This window comes from Dipodomys spectabilis, unplaced genomic scaffold, assembly GCF_019054845.1.
Source record: "Dipodomys spectabilis isolate Male_0828 unplaced genomic scaffold, ASM1905484v1 ptg000097l, whole genome shotgun sequence".
NCBI lineage: Eukaryota > Metazoa > Chordata > Mammalia > Rodentia > Heteromyidae > Dipodomys > Dipodomys spectabilis.
Genome location: NW_024870774.1, coordinates 3,751,450 through 3,764,652, shown reverse-complemented (window position 1 = coordinate 3,764,652; position 13,203 = coordinate 3,751,450). Strand labels below are relative to the sequence as shown.

The following is a 13,203-nucleotide window of genomic DNA, read 5'->3' as shown; positions in this document are numbered from 1 at the left end:
TCAAAGCCAGCCCAGGCAGGAATGTCTGTGAGACTCTTATCTCCAATAAACCACCAGAAAGTCAGAAGTGGCGCTGTGGCTCAAGTGGTAGAGCGCTAGCCTTGAGCTGAAGAGCTGAGGAACAGCGCCCAGGCCTAGAGTTCAAGCCCCACAACTGGAAAAAAAAAAAAGCTAAAGGAGTTTAGGTGCTGGTGGCTCATACCTGTAATCCCAGCTACTCAGGAAGTTGAGATCTAAGGATTGTGGTCTGAAGTGTGAGATGTTTGTCTCCAAATTAACCCCAAAAAGAGTAGAAGTGGAGCTGTGGCTCAAGTGGAAGAGCATTAGCCTTGGGCAAAAAGGCTCAGGGAGGGGCTGGGAAGTTGGCTCAGTGGTAGAGCGCTTGCCTTGCATGCCTGAGGCCCTGGGTTCGATCCTCAGCACCACATAAGAAAAAAGCCGGAAGTGGCGCTGTGGCTCAAGTGGTAGAGCGCTAGCCTTGAGCTGAAGAGCTGAGGGACAGCGCCCAGGCCCAGAGTTCAGGCCCCACAACCGGACCCCAAAAAAAAAAAAAAAAAAGGCTCAGGGAGGGGCTGGGAAGTTGGCTCAGTGGTAGAGCACTCGCCTTGCATGCTTAAGGCCCTGGGTTCGATTCCTCAGCACCACATAAGCAGAAAAAAAAAAGCCAGAAGTGGTGCTGTGGCTCAAGTGGTAGAGTGCTAGCTTTGAGCTGAAGAGCTGAGGGACAGTACCCAGGCCAAGAGTTCAGGCCCCATGACCGGACCCCCCCTCAAAAAAAAAAAAGGCTAAGACAGTGCATAGGCCCTTTCTTCAAGCCCCAGGACTGGCGCGCGCACACACACACACACACACACACACACACACACACACACACACACACACACACACACACACACACACACACACACACACACACCTTCCTACCTACCTAAGGGACAGTACCCAGGTCCTAACTTCAAGCCTCTCTACTGTCCTGATAGATGTAGTTCTTGCACACACACATACAGTGTGTGGGAACTAAACCAAACTGCCTTTTTCAATTATTGTAGTTAAGCAACTAAACTAAAGGAGAAAAAAGACTGATAGTGAAGGTCTGATTTGTACAAGTGAGAACACTCAAAGACACAATAAATATTGTCATTTTCTAAATGACACTTGATTATAGAAAAAAAGAATTCTTCTGCCTGAAGCTGTGACAAAACCTTAAGTGTGTTTACAACTGAAAGATAAATTTCTATCTTACTCAGTAAATTATATCATAAAATCACAATTAAAAGGAAAAGAGGTTAGGAGAATTTTATATATTGAGGTTTGGGTCTTTTGCTTTTTTTTTTTTTTTTGAATCAGCAATCTCATTTTAGAAACTGGCACTATCAATGCCTCCCAGGTACAAAACATAAATCTGACAATGCATTTTAATTACATTTGGTTATTAAACAATAGTCTTTAATTTGCTCTTTCTACCCTTTATATGGAAGAAATTACTTTTCTATGCCAGATACTCACTTCTTGCAAGAACTTAACTCAAATCCATTTGCAGCTTTGCTGTCACTACAGTTACTGGAAGGCATAGCTAAACGTGATGCTAAAGGTTAAACCAAATTAAAACTAAAGGTTAAAGGAAAGCACTAAGCGAGTCTATGTCAATTTGCAGATGAATTATGGATGTAATGTATTCTTTCCCTTCCTAAATAAGGGCCTACCTTGCCCTTATTTATTTGAGATTTATTTGAGTGTTTAAAAAACTAACATTATGCAAAGAGCTTAGTTTAAAACTTACATGAATACTGAGGAAAAAGAAGCCATGGCTGCTTTTTCTTTGTGAGGTTTTTTGTTTTTTGTTTTGGTTTTTGGTTATAAGGCTTGAACTCAGGGCCTGGGTACTGTCCCTGAGCTTTTGCACTCAAAGCTAGCGCTTTACCACTTTGAATCACTTCCATTTTTCTAGTTGGTTACCTGGAGATAAAAGTCTCACGGACTTTCCTACCTGGGCTGGCTTTGAACCACGATCCTCAGATCTCCTGAGTAGCTAGAATTACAGGCAGGAGTCACCAGTGCCTGCCTCTGCAATTTCCATTTTTTTGTGTGCTGGTACTGGGGCTTGAACTCAGGGCCTGGGTGGCACTGTCCCTTAATTTTTTTATTCAAAGCTGGAGCTCTCCAATGGGTCACAAATACACTTCTGCTTTTGGCTGATTAATTGGAGATAAGAGCCTCATGTACTTTTCTGCCCAGGCTGGCTTTGAACTGTGATCTTTAGATCTCAGCCTCCTGAGTAGCTAGGATTACAGGCAGGAGCCACTGGCACCCTGTGACTAAGAAAGATCTCTTAAAGAAGCCAAGCTTTAATCCTTGAACACTGAAAAGGGTCAACTGGGAAGGTGGTAAGACAGTAGAGAAAAAGACATTCCTGGACTTATTGAGGAACGGGTGAGAAGTCAGATCAAAGGGGCTTCTAGTCAGGTGAGAAGGGTTGCCAGAAAGCTTGGAAACCAAGTTAAGAAGACCCCAAAATCTCTCTCTCTCTCTCTCACTCGCTCGCTCCTGCTCTCTCTGTTGTTGTTGCAGTGCTGCAGTTTGAACTTAGTCCTCCTACTTGCAGGCACCTGACTCTGAGCCAGTCCAGCCCTCAAAAATCTTCCATGAGGGCTGGGAAGGTGGCTCAGTGGTAGAGCGCTTGCCTTGCATGCCTGAGGCCCTGGGTTCGATCCTCAGCACCACATAAGCAAAATGAAAAAAGCCGGAAGTGGCGCTGTGGCTCAAGTGGTAGAGCGCTAGCCTTGAGCTGAAGAGCTGAGGGACAGTGCCCAGGCCCAGAGTTCAGGCCCCTCAACCAGACCCAAAAAAAAAAAAAAAAAAAAAAAATCTTCCATGAGTGCAGGGAAACCCAAAACTTTCTGAAAAGGACCAAACACTAGATAATTTAGGACCTGTAGACTACATGGATTCTATCATCATTAATGAACTGTGCTATTGTAGCACAAGAGCATCTATGAATAAGTAAACAAATGAACTTAGCTGTTTCAATAAAAAAAAACTTTATGGACACTGAAATGTCACAAAATATAAATGTAAGAGTTATTCTTAGATGGTCATCCATCCAAAAACAGGTGGCAAAGGGGAGGGGAGAATGACAGAGGAGGTGAGGGTAATAGGTGTATTGTAATCATGTATAAAAATATCACAAGGAGCTGAGCACTGGTGGCTCATGCCTGTAATCCTAGCTACTCAGGAGGCTGAGATCTGAGGATCGCTGTTCAAAGCCAGCCTGGGCAAGAAAGTCCATGAGACTCTTATCTCCAATAAGCCACCAGAAAACTGGAAGTGGCGCTGTGGCTCAAGCGGTAGAGTGCTCGCCTTGAGCTGAAGAGCTGAAGGACAGAGCCCAGGCCCAGAGTTCAAGCCCCACAACCAACCCCCCCCCCAAAAAATCACAAGTATACCTCCCTTGTATAATTAATGTATGCTAATAAAAAATGACTAAACCAGGCACTAGTGGCTCATGCCTATAATCCTAGCTACTTAGGAGGCTGAGATCTGAGGATCTCTGTTCAAAGCCAGCTCAGGCAGGAAAGTCTGTGATACTCTTATGTCCAATTATTCACCAGATAACTGGAAGTAGTGCTATGGCTCAAAGTGGTAAAGTGCTATCATTGAGCACTAGAATTCAGGGATAATGTCCAAGCCCTGAGTTCAAGCCCCATAATCAGAAAAAAAAAAGACTAAGAAAAAAGCTTAAACAACAGATGGTGGCAGGCTAAATTAGCCTATGGGCAGTAGTTTATCAATCCTTGCCTTTGCTACCTGAAATAAAATGAAAGATTTGGAGACTGAGTGAGAGCCCAGAGTTTCAAGCTTTAGTACTTGCACCAAAGTTAAAAAAAAAAAATCACTGGGAAAAAAAAAAAAAATTGTCAACCCCAAGTATGAGATGGTGACAGTGATTTGACTCCTGGTAGAAGAACTGATGCTTCTTTGCTTAATAAATATAGGATTCAAATGGGCACCAGAGGTCTACACCTGTGATAGCCTTGAGCAAAAGAAGCTCAGGGCAATGCCCAGGCCCTGAGTTCCAGCTCCAGGACTGGCAAAAATATAAAAATAGGGCTGGGAAGGTGGCTCAGTGGTAGAGCGCTTGCCTTGCATGCCTGAGGCCCTGGGTTCGATTCCTCAGCACCACATAAGCAAAAAGAAAAAAGCCAGAAGTGGCGCTATGGCTCAAGTGGTAGAGTGCTAGCCTTGAGCTGAAGAGCTGAGGGACAGCGCTCAGGCCCAGAGTTCAGGCCCCACGACCGGACCCAAAAAAAAAAATAAATAAATAAAAATAAAAATAAAAATACAATGAATAAATAAATAATAGAGAAACTTGCAGCTAGATGCTGGTGGCTCACACCTCTAATCCTAACTACTCAAGAGACTGAGATCAAAGCCAGCCTGGGCAGGAAAATCCCTGAGACTTTATCTCCAATTAACCACCAGAAAACTAGAAATGGAGCCTTGAATGAAAAAGCTCATGGACAGCACCCAGGTCCTTAGTTTGAGCCTCAGTACTAACATGTGTTCTAACACACACACACACACACACACACACACACGAAACTTGAGAAAAGAATAGTCAGCAACAGGGAAGAAATTAAGGGTACAAAACCCATGGTGGGGGGGGGGGGGCTAGGAAGGTGGCTCAGTGGTAGAGCGCATGCCTTGCATGCCAGAGGCCCTGGGTTCGATTCCTCAGCACCACATAAGCAAAAAGAAAAAAGCCGGAAGTGGCGCTGTGGCTCAAGTGGTAGAGTGCTAGCCTTGAGCTGAAGAGCTGAGGGACAGTGCCCAGGCCCAGAGTTCAGGCTCCATGACCGGACCCAAAAAAACAAACAAACAAAACCCATAGTAGGGAAAAGGCCAACAAAATGGCTATGTGTCAAATGCAGGAAGCAGTTTTAAAATATGAAAATTAAGGAAATTCATCTTATTTGTCTGTGATGGTCACTAATGTTGGCTAAAGTAGCTTTTTTATTGGGGGGGGATCATGGGCTTGAACTTCACGGTTGGGTGCTGTCTCTCAGCTCTTCAGCTCAAGGCTAGTGCTCTACCACTTGAACATAGCTCCACTTTTGGTTTTCTAATGGTTAATTGGAGATAAGAGTCTTGTGGACTTTTCTGTTCCAGCTGGATTTGAACCATGATCCTCAGATCTCAGCCTCCTGAGTAGCTAGGATTACAGGTGTGAGCCACCAGCACCTGGCTCACTACTATTATTTTTTTAATTTATTTATTTCTGTAGTGAAAGTAATAATGTGTAGTACATGAAAGAACTAGGTAGAAACAAAATGGAAGCAAGACATGAAGTCAAGTTTTGACTGAAATTTAGCTATGCAAGGAAGGAAACAAAGAAGCCAGAACCAGTTGTGGGTTAATTTTCAAGACAAAGAAAGTTTCAGTGTACTTGGAAAGCAGAAAGACATAGCTCATACATGTAATCCTAGCTACTCAGGAGCCTGAGATCTGAGGATCAAGGTTCAAAACTAGTCCAGGCAGACAAAACTGAAAGACTCTTATCTCCAATAAAGTGGCAAAAAAGCCAGAAGTGGAGGTATGGCTCAAGTGCTAGAAAAAGCAGGCAGAAAAAAACCTAAGCAGAGGTTACGCCCTGAGTTCAAGTCCCAGTCAAGTTGTATGCAAGCGTGCGCGCGCGTGCACACACACACACACACACACACACACACACAGAGCAGAAGAACAAATGTTGGTGAAAAAGGAAAGAATGAAGACTTTAGTAAAGTAAGGACCTAAGATTTCTTCCAGTAAGGATTCTTCTAGTGTGATAAAGAAGGGCAGGTTCTTCCATGAAACTTCAGAGAAGGAAAAGATGATTACAGGCGTGAGCCAAAGTGTCCTGCTTACCACAACCCTTTTAACATTGTTAACATTATTAACATACTTATACTTGACACAGATATTTTTTTGAGGGGGGTTCGGTCGTGGGGCCTGAACTCTGGGCCTGGGAACTGTCCCCTCAGCTATTCAGCTTAAGGCTAGCGCTCTACCACTTGAGCCACAGCACCACTTCCAGCTTTTTTCTTTTTGCTTATGGGGTTGCTGAGGAATCAAACCCAGGGCCTCATGCATGCAAGGAAAGAGCTCTACCACTGAGCCACCTTCCCAGCCCCCAGATTTTTTTTATCTTTATTTGGTCACTAGGGATTGAACCCAGAGCCTCAGGCATGCTAGGCAAGGGCATACCTCCTACCACACTCCCAGACCTTTTGTTCTGTATTTTGAGATAGGTCTCCCTAATTTTGCCTTGGGCTAGCCTCAAATTTAAAACCCACCTGTCTCTACCTTCAGAGTAAGGGAATACAGGTAGGAGCCACTACTTCTAGCTCAGATATTGCTTTTTTTTTTATTATTCACAAAATACATAATTTCTCTTCTTTTTGTAGTGCCAGGGTCCCATGCAAGCTAAAAGCCTGCTCCACTACTAAAGCTATCCCTAACCCCATAATTTACTTGAAACTAAGACTTAGGCTAGAGGAAGTGGTGGGATTACTCAGTAATCTGAAGCAGGGGCCTTAGTTCCAGGCCAGCCTAGACAACCTAGCAAGACTGTCTCAAAAAACAAAAACAAGGGCTGGGAAGGTGGCTCAGTGGTAGAGCGCTTGCCTTGCATGCCAGAGGCCCTGGGTTCGATTCCTCAGCACCACATGAGCAAAAAGAAAAAAGCCGGAAGTGGTGCTATGGCTCAAGTGGTAGAGCACTAGCCTTGAGCTGAAGAGCTGAGGGACAGTGCCCAGACCCAGAGTTCAGGCCCCACGACCAGACCCAAAAAACAAAAACAAAAACAAAAACAGGGGGCTGGGAAGGTGGCTCAGTGATAGAGTACTTGCCTTGCATGCATGAGGCCCTGGGTTCGATTCCTCAGCACCACATAAGCAAAAAGAAAAAAGCCGGAAGTGGCACTGTGGCTCAAATGGTAGAACGCTAGCCTTGAGCTGAAGAGCTGAGGGACAGCGCCCAGGCCCAGTGTTCAGGCCCCATGACCGGACTCCCCCCCCAAAAAAAATCACAAAAATCAATTGGACATTGGTGACTCATGCCAATAATGGTAGCTACTCAGGAATATGAATTCAGAGGATCAAAGTTGGAAGCCAGTCCCTGGTAGAAAAGTGTGTGAGACCCCATCTCCAATTAATGGGGTGAAAGCCAGGCTGGAGGTGTGGTTCAAGTAATAAGTGCCAGCTGAGCAACAAGGCTGAGCAAGAAAGCCAGGCAAGGGGCTGGGAAGGTGGCTCAATGGTAGAGTACTTGCCTTGCATCCATGAGGCCCTGGGTTCGATTCCTCAGCACCACATAAGCAGAAAAAGCCAGAAGTGGTGCTGTGGCTCAAGTGGTAGAGTGCTAGCCTTGAGCTGAAGAGCTGAGGAACAGTGCTGAGGCCTAGAGTTCTGGCCCCACGACTGATTTAAAAAAAAAAAAAAAAAAAAAGCCAGGCAAGCATGAAGGCATGAAACCCTGAGCCCAAACCCCAGTACTTGCAAACAAAATAAAACAATCAGAAAAAATAAAACCAAGAGTTCATAGTTTTGTTCAAGGGAAAAAGCATACAAAAAGCTAAATTTGACTGCCATGAAATAATGTGCATTCCTTTTCAAACTCTAGAAGCTTTAGAAATGGGTGTGAAGATCTATAATTGCACGAGTTGCCAACAAAATGACAACAGATACCAAACAGAGGTTTGCATAGAATTCAGTATTGGTTTAATTTTAATCCATGTGAAATTAGCCTAGAAAATGTACTTCTTAATAATCTTGATATTTTTTTCATATTTGGATAAAAAAGATAGAAAACTCATCTCCTCTAGTCAGACAGTTCAGGGTGAGACGGTCCATAATCTTAACTATCCTTTTCCTCCCTAGTCACATGTACTTTTGTTAGGACTAAATATATCATACTCTTGGCAGCTGTCTAGCTTGCTTTTTCCCCATTCTGAGTTTGAATTTTCTGCATGACTGAGTTCACCTCCAAACTATGAAAAAAATAAAAGTTTTTTCACTATTTAATAGATGGGTATGATATGGTATCCCTCAGATGATATATGTTCTTATAATGGGTCTTTGACTCGTTCAGGGTCAGCCTACAAATGGACTTTTCTTAAATGTGACTGTAGAAAGTATGGCAATTGGTATCATAATCTCCATTTTAAGAAACAAAAAAGGAAAATGGACACTGAAAGTTCCTGCTCTGCTGTCAGTCCTGCTCTTCCACTTCAAGTTGCAAAATGGCTTGTTAGAAGATCCTCTCAAAGTCTGTGTGTGTGTGCATCTGTGTGCGCACACACACAGATCCTGGGGCTTAAATTCAGGGATTGGGTACTGACACTTAGCTTTTCCACTCAAGGCTAGCATGTTACCACTTTGAGTCACAGTTCCACTTCTGGCTTTTTGCTGGTTGATTGGAGACAAATCCCCCCGGATGACTTCAAACCAGGATCCACAGATCTCAGCCTTCTATGTAGTTAGGATTACAGGCATGAGCCACAATACCCAGCTGCAAAACCTTTTTCTATCAGAAATGAGTGCCTTCTCACACAAGACCAGATAAGCTGATACCCATAAAATACAATTTTTCTACATTTAAAAGCAGTGATGAGTCTAATGAGTTGCAAAAGAATATAACACCTCATTATCAGTTGTAAAAAAAAAAAAAAAAGCCAGAAGGCTGAAGGTGGCTGCTCAGGAAGCTGAGATCTGAAGTTCCTGGTTCAAAGCAAGCCCAGGCATGGGCTCTTATCACCAGTAAACCACCAGAAAGCCGGAAGTGGTGCTGTGGCTCAAGCGGTAGAGCGCTAGCCTTGAGCTGAAGAGCTGAGGAACAGCGCCCAGGCCCAGAGTTCAGGCCACACGACCGAAAAAATTAATTAAAAATAAATACAAATCACAAGTTTTGTTGTTGTTTTTTTTGGGGGGGGGGGGTGTCAGTCATGGGGCTTGAACTCTGGGCCTGGGCGCTGTCCCTCAGCTCTTCAGCTCAAGGCTAGCGCTCTACCGCTTGAGCCACAGCACCATTTCCAGTTTTCTGGTGGTTAACTGGAGATAAGAGTCTCAGAAACTTTCCTGCCCAGGCTGGCTTTGAACAGCGATCCTAAGATCCTGAGTAGCTTAGATTACAGGCGTGAGCCACCGGCGCTCTGCTATAATCACAAGATATTTTTGTTTCTTATTTTTGAGACTGGGCCTCTACTATGAAGCCCAGGCTGGCTTGGAATTCACGAACCTCCAGCTCCGTGTTTGGCTTTGTAGCAAGACTTTTACACCTAGAATAACAACAGTCCCGGCTACTTACTTACATTTGCTTAAGTGCAACCCTAGGGGATTAAACTTTCCGCGTTCAGCTTTTCAAACAAATCTATCTGATGTGAAAAGGGGCTTTTACTGCATTGCTGAGAAACTGAAAACTCGAGAACTAGAGACTCCGCCACGGGTTCAGCGAGTCCAAGATAAATGTAAATATTAGCTGATTAAATATTAGCCAAAGATGACTAGGTGAGCAGCAGGGACGGCACGCCCATTCCCGACCATTAGGCCACTAGGCTCCCGGCAGAGACGCATCCCGGTCCCCAAGCCACATTGGCCGGGGAGAACTGCCCGGGGGTTCACGGAAGGGGTCTCAGCGGGGCGGCGGGAAGAGCCCAGGGCCCGAGGTGCCGCCGGGGATCTCGTGGTTAGGCTAGGTGGCCGCGAAAGCTTGGAGACCCTGGGCTCGGAGCAGCATTCGCCTTGGGAGCCAACCTGTCGGTCGGTCTTCCCGCGGCGTGTGCCCGCACTAGCACAGCAGCGGGCTCTAAGACCGCCCGCGCGACAGGCAGCCGCGGAGCAGCCCGCTGCGCCAGCCGTGTACCGGGCTAGCGAGCGCACGGGGAGAGGCACCGCCCCGGTGGGCTTCTGGCTCGTGGTGATTGGCGGTTGGGCAGCGGGGGGCACAGACCTTGGGACGCTATTGGCGGCCACTCCCAGTCACTCAAAGAGCCAGTAATGGGAGGGCCTGCTCAGGGAGGGACACGACTGCTAGGCTTTTTCAAGGCCGTCCGACGCCATTTTTAACTGTTTTTCTGTTTACTCGCTTATTGTTCTTTGCTGCTGACAAAGATGTGTACACGACTGTAAGTACAGTGGCCACAGACTGGTTTCGTGTTTGGTGGTGGCAGAGTTTTAGTTACTGCCGGCCTTGGTTACGGATCTTTCATATTAACACTTGCTAAGTACCAGCTCCTTAAACGAGTTTTCATCCCTCAGGCGCTCAGGCCAGATCTACTGAGCTCTGCTTTGACACCGAGCTCAAGCCAACCTAGCTAGTATCCAGTGTATTCGGGGAGACTCCCCTTTTATTTACACAGGAAAAAACTCAAAGTGAGAACACGGGATTTGAGCCTGGGTACAAGCTGTAGAAAATGGGTGGCCCTGGCTGGCTGTGTACCGCTCTAGGACAGCCTGTTCTCCATTTGCTAGGCAGCTTGGAGTACGTGACTACCTGCAGTGACGCGGAAAAGTGCATTCTGCTCAGAATTGCCATCACTACGGTGGTCACAAAATCACTGAGCTAGTGGTTTCAAAGAGGTCTCAATTTTTGCAGTGAGCCACATTCAAGCCAGTATTGATTAAGCACTGATCTGACTTGTTTTGTTAGGGAATAAAAAGACATCCAGTGTAGGTAAGACCGCGAGAGCCCTCAGGCTATTTTCCTTATAATGAATTCAAGACCTTGTAACAATACTTATATTGCTTATATAATACTTAATATTATAATATACACTATATAATCCTTATATTATTTAGGTGTCTTTAAACCCTTCTTGAAGGGGAGTAGGTTACTAGCTGAATGAGAATGTTTGAATTCAGTCACCCAAAGGTTTCTTGTAGTGAAATCTGAACCTTGCAGTGAAACCTTCTTTAAATCTGCCACACAGTGACATTCCAGTTTCTCCTTAATCTTCCCATATACTTACTATGCTTTCTCTCATTTTAATCTGTGAGTACACTTTTGGATTATGGGTATTTTCTGTCCACGCCTGAGACAGTGAAATAGTAACAAAAGGAAATGACAATACAGCTACTATAAAGAGAGGGGCGTTGCTCTGCTCTGAGCTTATTGTCCTCATTTAGATTTTTTTTCTCAAAGACTCCTAAAACAAGAGGAGAAACCTTTTCACCTAAAAAATACAACATAACCAAAATCCATCTCTTTCCCTATTATCTGCCTTTAACTCCTACAGCCCCCCCTTTCTTCATCACCACCACCATGAAAGTTTTTCAATTTGAACTTCACTGGATTTTTTTCCCCCTCATGCTATGCTCTGCCAGCTGTGGAGGTTTTCAAACAACTCTCAACCAATAAACAACCATTTTGTCAAAAAGCCAAGAGAACTTCCCTTCTGAACACACCACCCAAACCACACATAAAGGCCAAAATATACACAGCTGTACATTTAAGAACGTGAGACAATAAAAAGCAAAACCACTTAGGAAAAACAATCACTAAAGGCGTTTTTGAACCACACATTTCAATAAACTGCCTACTCGCATTTGCCACATGGATTATATACTACTCTGGCAATTAATTATTTGCTAATCCAATCATTTTAAGAAGAGCAGCAAAATATAGCAAATGCACATAGAATGAAAGTGCCTAAGTATGTTAGGCATAGAGTTTTAAGTTTTACTTTTTTACATGAAATCCTATTTTGATCACATTTGGGAACACAACAGAAACATTCACATCCTAGGGTCTACTTTGCACACATACAATCAAAGATAAATACTTGAAAATAAAATCTGATACGGCACATATACACATACTGTACACATACATAAAGAATAAACCCCAATAAATCTCTACAAGATTGTTTAAGAAACACACATACATTGAGAAATGTCCTCATGAAATTGTGGGTTCAAGACACACCATCAGCCAGGCTTTTCCCTCTCCCTGGGGAAATTAGTGTTCCAACTAGAACACCCCAATATTTTCAATCTATTGGCCTCGGATAATTGCCACAACCAAGCCACTTGGTTTTGATTCTGAGGAGGGTGTGTAAAATACACGCCAAATGGCTTTATGAAGGAGCCTTTAGTCTCTCTGCTTCCTTCGATTTTGCCCGTGGTAGAAATTTACATTATCCCTTCAGCCCAATTAAAAAGCAATCTCTATTCCCCAAGAATCTAAAAATTTAAGTCCCTCAACCATAGTGATAGTAAAAAGGGGGGAAAATGTCTATAAATTTGACTGAAAACAGTTGCACACGGCCATCCTGCGTCTTAACTTCTTGGTATATTCAAAACCTCGGCCAGGAAAAAGAAAGAGGAAGAGAGACAGAAAAAGAAATGGGGGAAAAGAGCAAATTCCCCTTAGCAACAGTTTCCTCACCCCAGCACTGCTACAGATCTCTACTTGAAAAAAAAATTTTTTAAACACACACACAAGATTAAGGAGGGGAAAAAAATGGAAAAAGGATACCCGAAGGTCGTATGGCTCTTTGTATTCGTGTGTGTGCAAAAAGGAGGACTCGCGGAGGCAGAACGGCAAGCCCCGCCCCGCCCCGGATGCCAGCTCTGATTGGCCGTAGGGCGCCCCGCCCGCGAGCACACGCGCTGCGCCAGAGGCTCAGGCCCCGGGGGGCCTCCGAGGGCCGCCCGACCCCCGACCCCTGCGGCTTGTGCCCGAACGCCCCGCGGTCCCTGTCCCCGCACCCCCCCACACCCCACCTTCGACCGCTTCCATTTACTTCTCTGTTCTTAGGTCCAGTCACCAGCATCACAGATTTGTGAGGCTCTCCTTCCTACACTTTGCTAAACTTAGTAAACTACTTGTTAACAGGCGCATTCTAGGTGGGATTCAACGTCAGGGATGTGGGTGCGTGGCCCGGAATGCGGGTTTCCTGGTGGACCATCCCTGGGTCATGCCTGCTGCAGGTGAGAGACAAAGAAGGCGTACACTTTGAGGGATTGTTTTTGCACAGCCATGCGCACCCAGTTTTTATTCACTTTTTTAAAAAACGCATTTTCAGGAAACTAAAATGGCTTCCTTTACTTCTGGCCTGGAGATCCGTGTTTATACCTCACCTTTACTAGCCTATAATGTCGTGCTTCACCGGTTTGTCCTTCTTTCCCATTACCTTGTCACCCCGTGTTACCCATCTGTTCAAGTGGTTCT

General features: G+C 44.9%; 1 protein-coding gene across 1 annotated transcript in view; it reads right to left on the bottom strand.

Annotated features, from left to right (window-relative positions):
• Positions 1 to 12,574, bottom strand: part of CUNH14orf93 (chromosome unknown C14orf93 homolog) — a 31,130-nt gene extending 18,556 nt beyond the window's left edge. Inside the window, exon 1 of the mRNA XM_042686418.1 lies at positions 12,508 to 12,574. The gene's annotated coding sequence lies outside the window, so the exon portion shown is untranslated. The remainder of the gene's footprint in view (positions 1 to 12,507) is intronic.
• Positions 12,575 to 13,203: the final 629 nt, after the last annotated feature.